The following is a 19,343-nucleotide window of genomic DNA, read 5'->3' as shown; positions in this document are numbered from 1 at the left end:
TTCACTCTTCGAACGCAAATATAAAAAATGATGTTTCCATGTAAGTTTTTGATCGATAAATAACCCAAGATATTTATGGTGACTAACCACTGGTATTTCATACTGATCAAAAGCAAGTGGCGATCGGTCATAGGTTCGGTGATGTGTAAATATCATTGCTCTACATTTCGCTATGGAAAGATTTAACCCATGGGCCTCTAACCATGTTCTAGCTTCATGAAGCGTGAAACTAATATGTTGTCTACAGAGCTGTAAATCTGCATGTGTACAATAAATCAAAAAATCGTCAGCATACGCCTGTAGTCGAGCATGACGTAAAATGACCGCTTCAAAATCTTTCATGAAAAGAGCGAAAAGAATACCACTCAGAATATCGCCCGGTCGCAACCCATTACTTACCTGCCGGGGCTGGATTGTATAAGGTGTCGATTTAAATCTGAGTGTTCGATAAGTCAGAAGTTGTCTGAGAATGATAATAAATCCCTCAGGAATCTTAAGAGTTGCAAGTTTTTCCCATAATATGTTCAAAGGTACGGAATCATAAGCCCGTTGAATATCAAGAAAAACCGCTATGGTACTATGTTTTCTATGACGAGCTAATAGTAAATCGATAACAAAACTATTAAATGCATCATATGTACTGCGTCCCTTAAAAAAGGCATATTGATATCGAGGCGTCAAGTTATAGTATTCTAATACCCATAGGATTCTGTAAATCTTCATGTGTATAATAAAGCAAAAAATCGTCAGCATACGCCTGTAGTCGAGCATGACGTAAAATGACCGTTTCGAAATCTTTCATGAAAAGAGCGAAAAGAGTACCACTCAGAATATCGCCCTGTGGCAACCCATTACTTACCTGCCGGGGCTGGATTGTATAAGATGTCGATTTAAATCTGAGTGTTCGATAAGTCAGAAGTTGTCTGAGAATGATAATAAATCCCTCAGGAATCTTAAGAGTTGCAAGTTTTTCCCATAAGATGTTCAAAGGTACGGAATCATAAGCCTGTTGAATATCAAGGAAAACCGCTATGGTACTATGTTTTCTATGCCCAATAACACATATGAAGAAAAATAACTCTCGTGGGCTCAATCGCTCATTGCATGCCTACGTGCCTGCCATCTATAGAACTTGCCTACAACTATCTACAGTTTGTGAATGACCTCCAGCTCCATCTAGAATAGGGACTGGAACTACTAGCTACCACCACTTGAAACTTGAAACATGAAACATGCAATGTAAAACGATCCAAGAATTTTCTCTCTTTTTTCCTAAGTACCAAATACACCCACGGATCTTAAAGTTGTTATCAGTATTAATTTTGTGTTGTTTCTATGATTTGAGTTTTTATTTGCTGAATCGTATTAGTAATGATATGTGTAAAATATTGGTATAGTGGTAATTCGTGACAAACTCGTTAAACAGGTGAGATGTTTTACATATGATGTTTGACACATAAGGTGGTAATTGGTTCTTCCTGCCTTTATAACCTGTTCAGAACCTGTTACATGCACCTGCTGAATCTGGTTTCATTCGTGTTGCTGTTGTACAAGACGTGCTCCGAGCCATTTTATGGAGTACCGGTCATTTGTAACTTGCATATAAATGTAATTTTTAGGTACGATGAACATTTGCTTTTCATGCATACGAGGTTATAATATTATCTCTTGGGCATTAGAGGACTGATTGTCATACGATGAACTGCAATAGAAATAGCATGAATAAATTATAGTTCCTTATTTTTTTAAAAGGAAAAAGTCTGAGATAAGATAAATCATGTGATAAGGGCAATGACCTCTTCAGGTCTTCTATCAGTTCTCAGTTGGCTGTGGTTATTGAAGAGTGAAAGTATGGTTCCATGTTGATTTGAAGACACTTGCATTTTAGGTATATATTTGAGATTAGCTGTAGGCTAATTGTGTTTCATTATGTACTTCCAGTCTGATACATAGGTGGAATTTTATTTCAATGGGCTTTTGAATGAGAACACACTTTAATAAAGCATTTCTTTTGCAGCTTTTTGTGTTTATATTTCTCCTATTTTTATGATCTTATTGCTACTTATAATTAATTTCTTTATCTTAGACTGTTTGGCATTATTCTCAGAATATTTTAACAGGGAACTTGTATTATCCTGCTTATTCCCACATTATTAATAATAATGACGTTATTGGTTTTATGTTCACTAATTACCATTACTGTATGGTTTGTGGGTTAATTGCTGTTGCGTGCTCCATCATACATGTGTGTTTAAGTTGAAGCTTCATTTGTACAGGGTGTTCATAAGATTTAGCCTACACTAAATTTACTTTGTAGGCTATTATGAATGTGTATCAAATCCCTGAAGGGCTGCATTAGGCTTGATTATAGCAATTAACATAACAATTCTGATAATTCTGTCAGATTGTCAGCGACAAGAAGAGGCCCTTGTGGTAACTTGTTTTCCTAAAAGAGTGCCATGGAGTTAGATCTCATTAGTGTTCAAAACGTCTGTTAATTGTCTTCCTCTACTGGATTTACTTTCCAACTTTTTGTCAGTTGTCCCTGGCCTATATAATTTGGGGATTATTTTGTATGTATTTTTATAGCATCACACAGTTTATTGTAATCGTTTTAATTATCTTTAAATACCGTACTGTACATTAGACATGAAAACAGATGAATCTTCAGAGTAGCTGTCAGTAATGGGTTATGGTGTTGCATAGTTCTTGCATAGAATCTTGCAAACTGGATACTGAAAGGTATGAGAGTCTTCCAGGATGAATGAATGAATGAATGATGTACAATTTTAATTAGTCCCCCACCTCCTCCCCCCCCCCCCCCCAATTTCCAATGTCTAAGCATTTAGCTTCGGTGGTAATCTTTGAGTACAGTAGTTCTTGCAAATTTCATTTCTGTTGTGCTTAGTTTAGTGACATACGGTACGGTACCGGTATCGTAATTAGGATACGTCTGAAAGTAGTTTAAAATTACTGTAGTGTACTGTACAGTAGTATACGAGTAATATCCTATTAGAATTTAGTGTGATTATTTTATTATTGTAAAATATTTGTGTAGTAGAGGTATCCGTAGAAACTCTTACTAAAATACTGTTGTAATTAGAATAGGCTTAATTGCAGTTTGGAATTGTGTAGTTCTTGTGTAGGCTATAACTTTCGATATTCAGTAATTAACAGCAATTTTTATCCTGTCAGGGGTTGTAGGATAAAAAAAGAATAGAGCACGACTAAGTAGTATTGTAGTGTAGTCGTATATTAATTACCTTATTGTTGTGTACTATCCCAGGCAATATATCCCTCCGTTCATTTATTTTTTGCAAATAAGTTATTTTATTTTTAATTTCATTTTTTTCCCCGTAAAGAATGGCTAAGGAGCGCGAGTGTACTTACTGTGGATGTGGCGAGGCATTGAGGGGTATGAGGGAGGAGTTGGAAAGTTTGAGGGAGATAATTAGGATTCTCACAGAAGACAGGAAGGAAGATAGAACTCCCTCAAACAATGTACAGGTTACAGTAGGTGTACAAGAGGGAGGGGAAGGAAAAGGAGGAGTTGTAGAAGACAGGTGGTCTAATGTTCTAAGGGGAAGGAGATTGCAGGCTAAGGGCTCTATTCAGGATCAGAATTCAGGACAGGTGTCTGTGCGAAATCAGTACGAGTCACTCCAGGTAGAACAACAGAGGGAAGATGAGGGACAGGGAACTGTTGCTGAGATGTGTGGAAGTAGGAGGAAGGGAAAAGGTAGGAAAGGAAAATGTAGAGTAGAGGATAGGAAAAGACAGGTGGAACAGGGTCATGGGAAGGAGAAAAGGGAGGAGGAAGTAGCTTCTGCAGCTATCAGGAAAGATAGGTCTGACCAGGAGGGGAGGGGATCAAATGAGGTGGGTAGGGTTGAGGCTCTGGTCATGGGGGATTCCATCGTTAGACACGTGGGGAAAGTGTGTGGAGGAAAGGGTACCAGGGTAGAGTGTTATCCAGGAATTAGGTTGAGGCAGATGTTGAGGAAAGTAGAAGAGAGGGAGGAGGGGAAGGAGAAGGTGGTAGTGTTTCACATTGGTACCAATAATGTAAGGCAAGCTGATATAAGTACCAACATAGCTGGAGATGTGTGGGATCTGGTAAATGCAGCACAGGTGAAGTTTAAGAAAGCGGAGATTGTTATTAGTGGAATACTGTGTAGAAGGGATACTGACTGGAGGGTGATTGGGGATTTAAATGAGACTATTGAGTGGGTATGTGGGAAACTGGGAGTGAAATTTCTAGATCCTAATGGGTGGGTAGGAGATAGGGATCTGCGCTCAGATGGCCTACATTTAAACCGCAGTGGTACGTATAAGTTAGGAAATTTGTTTGGAAGGGTAATAGGGAGGTACATACAGGGAAACGGGATGGCCTAGGGAGCGGTGATAAGGGAACAGGGAACTGGAAATCAAGTAGGGATGACATAAAATTGTTAGTGTTGAACTGTAGAAGTATTGTAAGGAAAGGAATAGAATTAAGTAATTTAATAGATATATATTTACTAGATATTGTAATAGGAGTTGAATCATGGCTGAGAAATGATATAATGGATGCAGAAATTTTCTCACCGCACTGGAGTGTGTATCGTAGAGATAGGATAGGAATGGTGGGAGGGGGAGTGTTCATTCTGGTGAAAGAAGAATTTGTAAGCTACGAAAAAGTTAAAGATGAGACACATGAAATTCTAGGTGTAAGGCTCATTTCTAAAGATAATAGGCAACTTGATATATTTGGAGTGTACAGATCGGGAAAGGGTAGTACTGACACGGATTCGGAATTATTTGATAGGATAGTCAGCTATGAGGGAAACGACATGGAAAGAAATGTGATTGTAGCGGGAGATCTGAATTTGCCAGATGTCAATTGGGAAGGAAATGCGAACGACAGGAAGCATGACCAACAAATGGCAAATAAGTTAATATGGGAAGGACAGCTGATTCAGAAAGTGATGGAACCAACCAGAGGGAAAAATATCCTGGATGTGGTGCTGATAAAACCAGATGAGCTCTATAGGAAAACTGAAGTAATAGATGGTATTAGTGATCATGAAGCTGTTTTTGTGGTAGTTAAAAATAAATGTGATAGAAAGGAAGGTCTTAAAAGTAGGACTGTTAGGCAGTACCATATGGCTGATAAAGCAGGCATGAGGCAGTTTCTAAAAAGTAGCTATGATCGGTGGAAAACGGTAAATAAAAAAGTAAACAGACTCTGGGATGGGTTTAAAGAAATTGTTGAGGAATGCGAAAACAGGTTTGTACCATTAAGGGTGGTAAGGAATGGTAAAGACCCACCTTATTATAATAGAGAAATAAAGAGACTAAGAAGGAGGTGCAGACTGGAAAGAAATAGTTAGAAATGGCTGTGGAAGTAAGGAGAAATTGAAGGAACTTACTAGAAAATTGAATCTAGCAAAGAAGGCAGCTAAGGATAACATGATGGCAAGCATAATTTTTAGTCATACGAATTTTAGTGAAAAATGGAAGGGTATGTATAGGTATTTTAAGGCAGAAACAGGTTCCAAGAAGGACATTCCAGGAATAATTAATGAACAAGGGGAGTGTGTATGTGAGGATCTTCAAAAGGCAGAAGTATTCAGTCAGCAGTATGTAAAGATTGTTGGTTACAAGGATGACGTCGAGATAGAGGAAGAGACTAAGGCCAAAGAAGTAATAAAATTTACGTATGATAACAATGACATTTACAATAAGATACAAAAGTTGAAAACTAGAAAAGCGGCTGGAATTGATCAGATTTCTGGGGATATACTAAAGACAATGGGTTGGGATATAGTACCATATCTGAAGTACTTATTTGATTATTGTTTGGTCGGAGGAGCTATACCAGATGAATGGAGAGTTGCTATTGTAGCCCCGGTGTATAAAGGAAAGGGTGATAGACATAAAGCTGAAAATTACAGGCCAGTAAGTTTGACATGCATTGTATGTAAGCTTTGGGAAGGCATTCTTTCTGATTATATTAGACATATTTGTGAAATTAATAACTGGTTCGATAGAAGGCAATTCGGTTTTAGGAAGGGTTATTCCACTGAAGCTCAACTTGTAGGATTCCAGCAATATATAGCAGATATCTTGGATTCTGGAGGTCAAATGGACTGTATCGCGATTGACCTGTCTAAAGCATTTGATAGGGTGGATCATGGGAGACTACTGGCAAAAATGAGTGCAATTGGACTAGACAAAAGAGTGACTGAATGGATTGCTATATTTCTAGAAAATAGATCTCAGAGAATTAGAGTAGGCAAAGCTTTATCTGACCCTGTAATAATTAAGAGAGGAATTCCTCAAGGCAGTATTATTGGACCTTTGTTTTCTTATATATATAAATGATATGAGTAAAGGAGTGGAATCGGAGGTAAGGGTTTTTGCGGATGATGTTATTCTCTATAGAGTGATAAATAAGTTACAAGATTGTGAGCAACTGCAACGTGACCTCGAAAATGTTGTGAGATGGACAGCAGGCAATGGTATGATGATAAACGGGGTTAAAAGTCAGGTTGTGAGTTTCACAAATAGGAAAAGTCCTCTCAGTTTTAATTACTGCGTTGATGGGGTGAAAGTTCCTTTTGGGGATCATTGTAAGTATCTAGGTGTTAATATAAGGAAAGATCTTCATTGGGGTAATCACATAAATGAGATTGTAAATAAAGGGTACAGATCTCTGCACATGGTTATGAGGGTGTTTAGGGGTTGTAGTAAGGATGTAAAGGAGAGTGCATATAAGTCTCTGGTAAGACCCCGACTAGAGTATGGTTCCAGTGTATGGGACCCTCACCAGGATTACCTGATTCAAGAACTGGAAAAAATCCAAAGAAAAGCAGCTCGATTTGTTCTGGGTGATTTCCGACAAAAGAGTAGCGTTACAAAAATGTTGCAATGTTTGGGTTGGGAAGAATTGAGAGAAAGAAGAAGAGCTGCTCGACTAAGTGGTATGTAATACCAATATAATGGTCCGTTATTGGACATTATAAATTATCCAGCTAACTCATTCTTGGTTGCCTGCGTTTCGCCCTCGTGTGCTAAGTTAGGCTCGTCAGTTGGGACTTAGCACACCACCCAAGACGCAAGGCTAGTGCATACCGTGGAGGCCACTGCATAGGCTATTTTCAGCCACCAGCAGTGCCAATGCACTATGAGAGCTATGTCTCAATTTCCAAAAATAGATGCCTGCCTGGCCATCAAATGATGTAGATGTTGATTCCCATAGGGAACCTAAAATATTTGTCCTGAATGAGTAAATTTATAATACCAATATAATGGTCCATTATTGGACATTATAAATTATCCAGCTAACTCGTTCTTGGTTGCCTGCGTTTCGCCCTCGTGTGCTAAGTTAGGCTCGTCAGTTGGGACTTAGCACACCACCCAAGACGCAAGGCTAGTGCATACCGTGGAGGCCACTGCATAGGCTATTTTCAGCCACCAGCAGTGCCAATGCACTATGAGAGCTATGTCTCAATTTCCAAAAATAGATGCCTGCCTGGCCATCAAATAATGTAGATGTTGATTCCCATAGGGAACCTAAAATATTTGTCCTGAATGAGTAAATTTATAATACCAATATAATGGTCCGTTATTGGACATTATAAATTATCCAGCTAACTCATTCTTGGTTGCCTGCGTTTCGCCCTCGTGTGCTAAGTTAGGCTCGTCAGTTGGGACTTAGCACACCACCCAAGAACGCAGGCAGCCAAGAATGAGTTAGCTGGATAATTTATAATGCCCAATAACGGACCATTATATTGGTATTATAAATTTACTCATTCAGGACAAATATTTTAGGTTCCCTATGGGAATCAACATCTACATCATTTGATGGCCAGGCAGGCATCTATTTTTGGAAATTGAGACATAGCTCTCATAGTGCATTGGCACTGCTGGTGGCTGAAAATAGCCTATGCAGTGGCCTCCACGGTATGCACTAGCCTTGCGTCTTGGGTGGTGTGCTAAGTCCCAACTGACGAGCCTAACTTAGCACACGAGGGCGGAACGCAGGCAACCAAGAATGAGTTAGCTGGATAATTTATAATGTCCAATAACGGACCATTATATTGGTATTATAAATTTACTCATTCAGGACAAATATTTTAGGTTCTCTATGGGAATCAACATCTACATCATTTGATGGCCAGGCAGGCATCTATTTTTGGAAATTGAGACATAGCTCTCATAGTGCATTGGCACTGCTGGTGGCTGAAAATAGCCTATGCAGTGGCCTCCACGGTATGCACTAGCCTTGCGTCTTGGGTGGTGTGCTAAGTCCCAACTGACGAGCCTAACTTAGCACACGAGGGCGAAACGCAGGCAACCAAGAATGAGTTAGCTGGATAATTTATAATGTCCAATAACGGACCATTATATTGGTATTATAAATTTACTCATTCAGGACAAATATTTTAGGTTCCCTATGGGAATCAACATCTACATCATAAGTGGTATGTTCCGAGCTGTCAGCGGAAAGATGGCGTGGAATGACATTAGTAGACGAATAAGTTTGAATGGCGTTTATAAAAGTAGGAAAGATCACAATATGAAGATAAAGTTGGAATTCAAGAGGACAAACTGGGGCAAATATTCATTTATAGGAAGGGGAGTTCGGGATTGGAATAACTTACCAAGGGAGATGTTCAATAAATTTCCAATTTCTTTGAAATCATTTAGGAAAAGGCTAGGAAAGCAACAGATAGGGAATCTGCCACCTGGGCGACTGCCCTAAATGCAGATCAGTATTGATTGATTGATTGATTGAATTTAGAAACCCTGCAGAATATAATCTTTAGGATATTAATTTACTTCTAAGGAAGCAGAGCAATACATACATACATACATACATACATACATCTTCATTATAGACTTTTACGTCTTTAAGTGTTCAGTCTGGAAGCTTCTGTGAATGGACTAAATACCGCCACAATCCTTTATTTGTAACTAGTTTTGTGGCCTTGTTTAGTCTATACCTCTTATCCTTAAATCATTATAAACCGAGTCTAACCATTGTCGTCTTGATCTTCCTCGACTTCTCTTGCCCTCAGTAACTGAGTCTCATTCTCCTCCATTCACCTCACATGACCCCACTGAAGCGAGTTTGTGTTCAACTGTGTCAATTGAGTTCATACCTAACCTTTGTCTCCTCATTCAAAATCAAATCAAATCAAAATCTCTTTATTTGCAAATGAGGTGTCTACCTCGGTGGCAGATGGTACACTAAAATACATTATTGTCAAGCACTAAATATTAAATTAACAAGAGAAGAAAATTTTTCCTATAATACAATATTATACAATTTACGCTAACAATGTTTTCTATTAAACACACAGCTCATCCTTAATAAATTTATATTGTTTACAAAATTCTACTTATAATATATCCTGTCCTACTTACAAATATAGTCAACTGATATACAGTATGTGGAATTACTTCAAATGATACTATACAACTGGTATAAGATTAATATTTACATTGCATTTATTTATTTACTTTTTTTTTTTTTTTTTACCCGTTCTGGATCCTAAGTAGCATAACGACCTGCTGCGTCTTAACCAGAGCCCCTTTTGCCACCACTTTTCAGAGTTCCTGAAGGGCCTTCACAGCTACCGTAGCGGTCCCAGGGCCCTCGAAGTCCCCACTGTACTTCACCCCTACAGGCAGTCCCCTACTTTGGCTGTCCAAACTCCTTAGACCAGGGGATGGAATTAATTTATTCACACACATTTTTTTTATATACAATAACCTGCACTGGTCGAATGCCCTCTAACATTTCATTTATTTTCTCTGTTGCTGTTTCTCTTCTTGAATATCTGTACAGATTTTGGAAAAGGATCAAACACTACCCCTGGTAAACTGTTCCACTCCTTCACACCCTTCCCAATGAATGAAAATTTACCCCAATCGCTTCTGCTAAAATTCCTTCTAATTTTATATTTGTGGTCAGTCCTGCCGATATAATTATTTTCCAACTGAAGCCTCTCACAGATATCTCCCCATGCTTCTTCTCCTGTATAGGCTCTATATAATCCTGTAAGTCTAGTTTTCTCCCTTCTCTTACTTAAAGTTTCCCACCCAAGTTCCTTTAACATTTCTGATACACTACTCTTTCTTCTGAAATCCCCTGTTACAAATCTTGCTGCTTTCCTCTGCACACTATCTATTTCTTTTATTAGGTATTCTTGGTGAGGATCCCAAACACTGTTTGCATATTCCAATAATGGCCGAACCATACTCAAGTAACTTTTTTCTTTTAATTCTTTGTTGCATCCTTTAAGTAGCCTCGTTATGACATGTAATGATCTGTATGCTTTCCCAACAATGTCATCAATATGACCCTTCCAGTGCAAATTACTTTCAAATCTCACACCTAAGTATTTGCACTTGCCATCTTTTGGGATAACTACCTCATCCAAAGTATATTCAAATTCAGTTTTAAAGCTTCTGTTTGTAAAAGTTGTAACAGTTGATTTGCCTCCATTAACCTTCATATTATTTTCTTCAACCCATTGTTGGATACTTTCAAGGTCCCTTTGTAATTCTGAACAATCCTCAATGTTGTTTATTTCTCTATAAACAATTATGTCATCTGCATACAACCTTATTTTTGATGTTATATTGTTCCCTAAATCATTTGCGTATATTAAGAAAAGTAACGGACCGATTATACTACCCTGTGCAATTCCCTTCCAAACTTTCTCTTCCTGAGATACATTATTTCCTACTTTGACTTTCTGAACCCTTGAATTTAGAAATGCTTTTATCCAACGTGTAACCCTTACGTCCAATCCTATTCCCTCCAATTTCTTTAATAATATTCCATGTTCCACTCTATCAAAGGCTTTGGAAAGATCTATGGCTATGCAATCTAACTGACCTCCTGAATCCAACTGATCTGATATGTCCTGCTGGAATCCCACCAGTTGTGCCTCACAAGAAAATTTCTTTCTAAATCCATACTGGCTCCTCATGAACCAATTTTTATCATCACATATCCCTCTGATGTACTTCGATATTAAACTCTCCAGAATTTTACAAACTATACTGGTCAGGCTGATTGGTCTGTAGTTCTCTGGTTTCCTTTTATCACCCTTTCCTTTATAAATTGGTATTACTATAGATTCCTTCCATTCCTTTGGTATTACACTATTATTTATGACATAGTCAAAGAGAAATTTTAAATAAGGCACTATGTACCACCCCATTGTCTTTAACACCTCCCCAGTAATTTGATCACTCCCTGCTGCTTTTCCTTGCTGAAGCAGTTGGATTTCTCTGAAAATATCTTCGTTTGTGAATGAGAAGCTTCTTGTTTCCCTCTGTCTCTCTCCCTCTCTATCTTCTGTTTCGGTTTCCAACTCTTGACAATCATCTACTGAATCTCTAAATTCCCTACTAAATAGGTTTGCTTTCTCAGTATCTGTTAAATAGTGTTCACCCCCTTCTCCCACCATTGTAGGAATTTGGATTCCATTTCCTTTTTGATTCCTGATATATGAATACAGCTTTTTCCATTTCCCTTTGTGGTCATTACCCTCTTGAAGTATGCCATTCATATAATTCTCTTTTGCTTCCTTTTTCACTCTATTCAGTTCCCTCATTAGCTGTTTTCTAGTTTCTCTACTCTCCCTACCCTCTTTGATTTTCCTGTTTACTATTCTACATTTTCTTTTTAATTTTCTTATTTCCCTTGTATAATAAACAGGGTCTGAGGTCATTTTACCCTTCTTAACAGGTACAAATCTCTTCTCTCCTTCCCAAATAATTCCTTTAAATTTAGCCCAAAGTGTATCCACGTTACTCCCTTCACTTATCCAACAACTGAATTGTGAGTTAAGGTAAGTCCCAAATTCATCAACTTTAGTTTTTCTGTACAATTTCTTGTCTTGTGTAACCCTCTTATTAAGCCTTTTTGGTACGAGTCCTACATCCATTATTACAGCCCTATGGTCTCCTATTCCTTCAATTACCTCAGTTTTATCAACAATTTCCCATGGTTTAACCAAGAATACATCTAGTAAGTTATTGAGACGAGTCGGTTCTTGTACTACTTGAGTAAATCCTCCCTCCCAAATTAACTTATTTGCCAGTTTCTGTTCATGGGCTTCACTTGCAGCTCCTTTCCATTCAACTTCAGGCAAATTTAGATCTCCCCCAATTATTACCATATCATTATTATTGTTTTTACAAGTATAATCTATTATTTTTTCAAAGATTTCCATGTCTCTTTCCTCTCTTCCAGGCCTGTATGTTCCTATAATTCCCACCTCCTTCATATTATCACAAACTAATTTTATCCCTAATATTTCATCCCTTTCATCGGTAAACCATTCATGTGAACAGTAAGTTTCCTTCACCAGAATAAACACCCCCCCTCCCTTTTTATCTCCTCGGTCTCTACGATAGACTGTGTACCCTTCTGGAAATACTTCTCTATTACCCACCCCTTCTTTCAACCACGATTCCACTCCTATCACCACATCAGTCTCATAAGATTCCATCAATGTACCGAATTTTAATTGTTTATTTACTACACTTTGACAGTTTACCAAGAGCAATCTCAGACCCCCTTCCTCCCTAAAACTTGACTGTTGCAATTGGGTAACTTGAAATTCCTTACTATCCTGAGTTTCTTTTTCTAGTTGACTGAGCCAGCTTGAAGTATAGCTGGCTCTTTCTGCTAGTTTTCCTGGTCAGTATTATAACTCAAGGGAGTTGCCTGTTTTACAGTACATATCTTAAGATTGATAAAATCTAGAACAATATTTCCTATCTTTCGTTTACCTGAATTGTTTAGATGGAGGCCATGTTTTGTATAACAGTATCTCTCAAAACTGCTGCATTCAATAACCTGAGTATTCCGAAAATGTTTACAAATTTTAACAATATCTGTATTGACCTTGTCCACTTCAAGTATCCTCCTGCCATTGTTCCACTACTTTCATGTCTGTTACTTCTTAGTTATGAATAAGATATCTTGAGTCCACCAGGTATCGCTCCCATAAAGCAGTATCAGTGTAAAAGATAAATTTAAAGAAAAAAAGTTTAAAGATAGTTTCGTCCAAGAGTTGGCTTCTTTCTTACAGAATACTGTTGATCGCAACTGCTAACTTGCTTGCTGCACCTTGATGCAATCTTACTTATTATACACTTGAGAGAATATACATCCTAAATGCTTGAAATTATGTACCTGTTCCAGCTTTGTATTCCAAACTTAACATTTAGTTCTCCTAGGTTTCTTATCTACTGACATTATTCTTGGAAAGGCTAAATTTCATATCATGCTTGTTGCATGTTTTCAAGTTCCATGATATTAGACTGCAGGCTTTCAGCACAATCTGCCATTTAGACCAAGTCGTTGGCATAGACCAAACTGTTTACTGCATTTCCATATAACTAAATCCCTTCATCCCACTTTATACCTTTCAGTAGATGAACCATGTAAATTATGAACAATAAAGGTGAAAGATTACAGTGTTGTCTAATTCCTAATATACTAAACTCATGGTGCAGTAGTTTTCACACTTGTCAGCACTGGCTTTCTTGCGAATAGGTACACCAACATTCTGCCGAAAATCGTATGGCACTTCTCCTGTCTTGTACATCTTACACACTAAATGGAATAAACTCGCCATGCTGATTTCTCCTAAGGCAGTCAATAATTCAGAGGGAATGTCATTAATTCCAGGTGCTGTGTTCCCGTTTAGGTCTCTCAAAGCTCCTGACCAACTGAGCATGGTGCACATGTATTAAATCACCAAGTGAATTTTATTCTCTTCTGAGTTTTTAGAGAGTCAGTAAATGCACATATTTTATGTCCCACTTTTAAAAAAACAGCAGAACTTAAGCACCATCCCATCAGCTAGCATACGAGTGTGTGCTGGCTTGGGCATGGAGGACATTGACCATTTATCAGCGGTTATGTCACTTGCTTAGACAATGCTACCACCTGTTCATCTGGATCAACATTTATTTTCAGCATAAGGGATTAGACTCTAAGTGTGTCTGTTTTTATTGTCCCATAAGTGACAATGACATCTGTGTATTGTATTGAATTTGGGTGGTGGTGGTGAACACTTCTATCTCGCTGAAGTTCTACCACATAAACCATAAACTCTGCTTCAGATATGTAACTGTTGGTAAAACTTTACTAATGGAGGTGCAAAAGGGAATTAAGCAACCAACATGGTGTGACTTGCATGGTGTAATAACATGACATGCAAGGCTAACAACTTAGGTGTGACTGTTGACAAGACCTTTGATCTGGTTTGGTTAGATTATGGGCTAGTGACAAGACTATTGGTCTGTATAGGTTAGACCCTTGGCTAGTGGCAAGTCTGGCCAGGTCTTTCCCACTATGGCAATGGAGTAGACCATACTGCCAGGGAATTAACACAGAGTAATGGGCTGTAATAAATAATTCAACTCCCTAAGGGAGTCAACACCTTCGGGTGGAGGAAATGACATTGGAAGCCATCAAGTTCTTTTTGGGTAAAACGGACAGAGGAGGAACTTTTTTTTTTACAATCTGCTTTACATCACACCGACACAGATAGGTCTTATGGCAATGATAGGATAGGAAAGGGCTAGGAGTGGGAAGAAAGCAACCGCAGCCTTAATTAAGGTACAGCCCTAGCAATAGCCTGGTGTGAAAATGGGAAACAATGGAAAACCATCTTCAGGGCTGCCGACAGTGAAGTTTGAACCCACTATCTCCCGAATGCAAGCGGATAGTTATATGACCCAAACCACACAGCCACTTGCTTGGTACGTTTATTATTCAGATCCTGACAGTCATGGAGGAGATCCTTCCAGATGGACTGGCTCTGAAGAGCCACCTCAAATATATTTTGAGTCTGCGGCAGTCCATTGCAGTTGCAGTGTTAAACACTGCATGTCTCATTTCATGTTTTGCATAGGATTTGGCTCTGAAATCATAGTTTGTGGGTGTCTCCCCAGCAAGTTGGGGTCTACCTTAAATTAATGCCAGTGGCACCTTTTCCTGCTATCTTCTCTCACTCTTTGAAGTCCAACGGTAGTGGGATAAAGATGGTAGAAGCAGGTTTTGGGTGAAACTGGGAGCTTCTAGTCTAGACCTGCACTTCAGTCCAGATGCGTGGTGATAGTCTTTCTGAGACCTGTGTCACCTCGGGAATTCAGACCTACATCTCTGTCTGGGCAGGCCTATTTAAAAGTACTGATGCCCATTCCACATGGGGATGGCCCTAGAAATTGTGGGATAAACATTGGTAATCATACTTTCGCCTGGCTGAATGGTCGCACCCCGCCTGCCATCAGAAAACTAATCAATCAATTACAATTGGTACTTGTAATATCAGAACACTCCTGGACATAAGTAACAATGACAGACCTTAAAGACGAATAGCACTTGTCACTCACGTGCTCGATAGATTGGACATCGATGTTGCCTCCTTGAGTGAAACCAGTTTGTCTGGTAATGGAAAAGTTGTGGAACCAACCCTCAGTTCCAGGTAAAAGTCCCGACCTGTCCAGGAATCGAACCTTGGGCCTCCAGGTGAGAGGCACCCGGGGCCGGTGCTACCCATTCTTTAAGATATTTCCCTACATGTTCACAAGCCAGGATTTCTTGAACAAGCAGTAGGAGGTCATCGTTCAATATTTAAACGGACAGAGTTTCTTCAAATGCGAGACTTGGCCACAGTTTCTTCCACAATTTTTGGAGTAAATGTTTACTACAAATTGTTTCAATCCTCAGGTATCCAATAAATGACATCTTTTAGGGTTACTTTTTTCAGTGTTTCTAAGATGGAACTGTCCTCTCCTTCATTGGAGAGTGTAGAACCATTTTCTGGTAATTTAATTTCATGTTTTGTAACACATCTTGATCCAAAGGTTGCAAGATTGAGGTCTCATTGGTGACAAAAAGATTGCTTTTATGTCTGTATTCACTAGCAGCATATCCGAAGGATGAGATTGAGCATTGTTAATCAAAAGTAAAGTTCAAGGAGTTAGTCAATTTTCTCTATTGAACCTTGTAACTGAGGCTACAAATTTTCTCAAACCAGTTCTTAAATAGAGTACCATTCATCCAACCTTTGCTCTGATTTCTTTAATAAACAGGGAGAGAATTCTTGTTGATGTTTTTTAGGACTCATGGATGCGCAGATTTTCCAGTTACCGTAAGTGGTAATTTATTTATTGCCACAGTGAAATATTTATTCGTCTTAAAGCTTGGTGCAGATGACTCATGTTTCAAAGAAAGACTTTCAATAGGAAGTGCTTTGAAATTCAGTCCCGGTCTAGTCAGCAGTGCAAGCCCCACTATTTGGCAGCTCTGAAGAGGGTTTTTTTGGGTTGGTTTCCTTCCCACTCCTAGCCCTTTCCTGTCCCATCGTCGCCATAGGACCTATCTGCGTCGATGCGACTTAAAGCAAATTTTAAAAAGAGCATTGTAAACTGTGGTAAGAAATTTTCTGACTAAATCAGTTGTTACATGTAATAAATATCATTTTTGGTCCGTGTTGATGATATTAGATTGAAATAATAACATTAAGTTATTTATTAGACCACCTAATCAATACAAAATCGTCTTGGATGATTTACATAAATTTGTTAGCTAATAGTGGGACATGTTTCGCCTTCCCTGAAGGCATCATCAGCCATAGTCTTAACCTTAAATTAAAAATAAGCGTCTAAATAACATGTAGTGATGAAATGAATTTTAAAATCTTGAAGAGATTTGAAGTAAAATAACATTAAAAATAACAATGATGGTTTGAAAATACAATGTGATGAGATACAATAGTGGAAGTATTAGCAAAATTAACATTAGAAGGCTGCTAAAATAAGTACAATGGATAAAACAGATTGTTATACAACCAGTAGTAAGATTGCATAAAAGTAAAGTTGATAGTCTCGACTAACTTTGACTTTTATTCTCTCCTCTTTACTTTGATTATTTAAGATTTTTCGCCATCGTCTAATTATAACCGCCATGACTATCAACTTTACTTTTATGCAATCTTACTACTGGTTGTATAACAATCTGTTTTATCCATTGTACTTATTTTAGCAGCTTCTAATGTTAATTTTGCTAATACTTCCACTATTGTATCTCATCACATTGTATTTTCAAACCATCATTGTTATTTTTAATGTTATTTTACTTCAAATCTCTTCAAGATTTTAAAATTCATTTCATCACTACATGTTATTTAGACGCTTATTTTTAATTTAAGGTTAAGACTATGGCTGATGATGCCTTCAGGGAAGGCGAAACATGTCCCACTATTAGCTAACAAATTTATGTAAATCATCCAAGACGATTTTGTATTGATTAGGTGGTCTAATAAATAACTTAATGTTATTATTTCAATCTAAATCAGTTGTTCAAATTTATTCTTCTACGGTGGCACCATTGGATGATGGTTTCTCTCCATTTATCATTATTGCTGGAAACCATTCTTTGCTTTCCAGTGGTCTAACCAACCATTGTTAGCAGTATATGCTGAATCGTCATTCATAACTTTGTTGAGCTATAATGTATTTTCTTAAATCAATGTGCTGCCAGCAAGAACACTTTTTGTCTTTCCTGAATATACTCTTAAGAAGTCAGTTCATCAATTTTATCATGCTCATACACAGTAGAGTTGTGGCTTGTTCTAATGTTCTTTCACTCGGTGTGTTAAAATAAATTTCAATTTTCCTACTTTTATTCAGTCACTGAGTGTCTTTTCTAACATTAAATTCATTAGCCAATTTTGCAGCACCTTCTACCTTGTCTGTTTGCTTGAGAACATCCATATTATTTTACTTTTAATGTACACAAGCTTTATTTCCATTTGCTTGTTATTTTACTGTATGATATGGAACCAAACACTAGGTCTGTATTCACTTAATTTAACAGTAAAAATGATTAACACTTAATTAATCCTGATATTCTGTTTGTGTAAAATTCTGGTGTACTGCAGTTACTGCTACTGTTCATGTGATTGGCTACTGTCTTTTTAGAAAGCAAGCAACTGCTGTGCTGACTCTTCTGCACAAGGTTGCACCACCCTTGCTCTTCTAACTCATCTTCGGGCTATTTTGCCTAGTAATTACTAATACTGTATGTACTTGTGTACTGTATAGGCTTACTATGTAGAGTATTACATGTTTTTAGGATAATCCAAACAGTAGTGGCGATTAGGGGGGAGGGGCACTCCCCCCCATCACTTTGTGAAAAAAAAAAAAAAAAATTTTATTCCCTTTTAGCTGGCTGAAACAATGAATTATAGGAATTATTTAAAAAATAATTTGTACAAGCTCTGTTGTCTTATCAGCTAATTCTTTCCTTTATTAACTTTAATTATTAACAAAATTATTGGCGGAAATACACACAAAATGCCGGTAGTCGCAGCTAACCAATTTGTATAGCGCCACAGCAAGTAGTGGAGACTTTGCATGTACTGTAAAGAAGAATAGCAGGAGTTTTGTTTTTGCCAAGGTCATATTCAAGATCACCCATTTGCTGCGCACATTCGTCAGTCTGTCAGTCTCTTTAGTGTCTGTTAGTTTCTTAGCATGTAGTCAAATACTAATTATTTGTAATTGTATAAACACACCATACTTCTATTTAATTGTAATACATGTTTGTTCCTTTGGTGAACGTTTTATTGTAGTTTATTGAATCAAAATCTTAAAAACTATTATTTCCACTCTTTAGTTGGTAAATTGTCAACTTTTACCTCTCTGTCGAAATTCTCTCAGAGAGCACCAAAAAAACTTACCACTTTGTAGGTTTTTTTTTTTTAATTTTTTCTTTTTCTTTTTCTTTTTTTTTTCAGTTTTGATGTATATAACCCCTCCCCAGCCCGCTATATTCGACAAACAACCCGGGTAATTTTTGTTGTCATTATATATTTTGCCCTCTCCCCCACTTCTAACTCCCAATCGCCGCTACTGAATCCAAACATTTCCAAATATGAACAGGCCGTAGTGCCAGTGAGTTCAGATTTTTGGGTTTCTGCTGTATAGTAGGATATTATTTCTCTTAGCATCTTCCACTGGTGCAGGGTCCACTGTTCAGATCTCTGTGCCATATTTTGTGAAATTTAGCAGCACTTTTCCTCAGATGAACAGACCTTATGTCAAGTTCATTTTTTGTTATCTGGACATGAGCCTTGAAGGCGAAATTGGCAACTACCAAGTTTTGAACGTACAACATGGCTCTACCATTGTCGCATCTTACGCATTTTCTGTGTGATAGGAGCAATACCCAATGTTGACAAATTTTGTTGTTGCTAACACTGTCCATTTGAATGCTGTCCATCGGCCAAAGCAGCATCCGCATCTCCGTG

General features: G+C 37.9%; 1 protein-coding gene across 5 annotated transcripts in view; it reads left to right on the top strand.

Annotated features, from left to right (window-relative positions):
* Positions 1-1,224: 1,224 nt before the first annotated feature.
* Oscillin (glucosamine-6-phosphate isomerase Oscillin) overlaps positions 1,225-19,343 on the top strand; it is a 229,630-nt gene continuing 211,511 nt past the window's right edge. For 3 of the 5 annotated variants that reach the window (XM_067142661.2, XM_067142658.2, XM_068226588.1), the window contains exon 1: positions 1,225-1,426. The gene's annotated coding sequence lies outside the window, so the exon portion shown is untranslated. The other 2 variants (XM_068226589.1, XM_068226590.1) reach the window with 2 other exon arrangements.

Source organism: Anabrus simplex, chromosome 3 (genome assembly GCF_040414725.1).
Source record: "Anabrus simplex isolate iqAnaSimp1 chromosome 3, ASM4041472v1, whole genome shotgun sequence".
Classification (NCBI taxonomy): Eukaryota; Metazoa; Arthropoda; class Insecta; order Orthoptera; family Tettigoniidae; genus Anabrus; species Anabrus simplex.
Note: the sequence above shows the minus strand (reverse complement) of the source record. Positions and strands in the feature narration are given on the sequence as shown.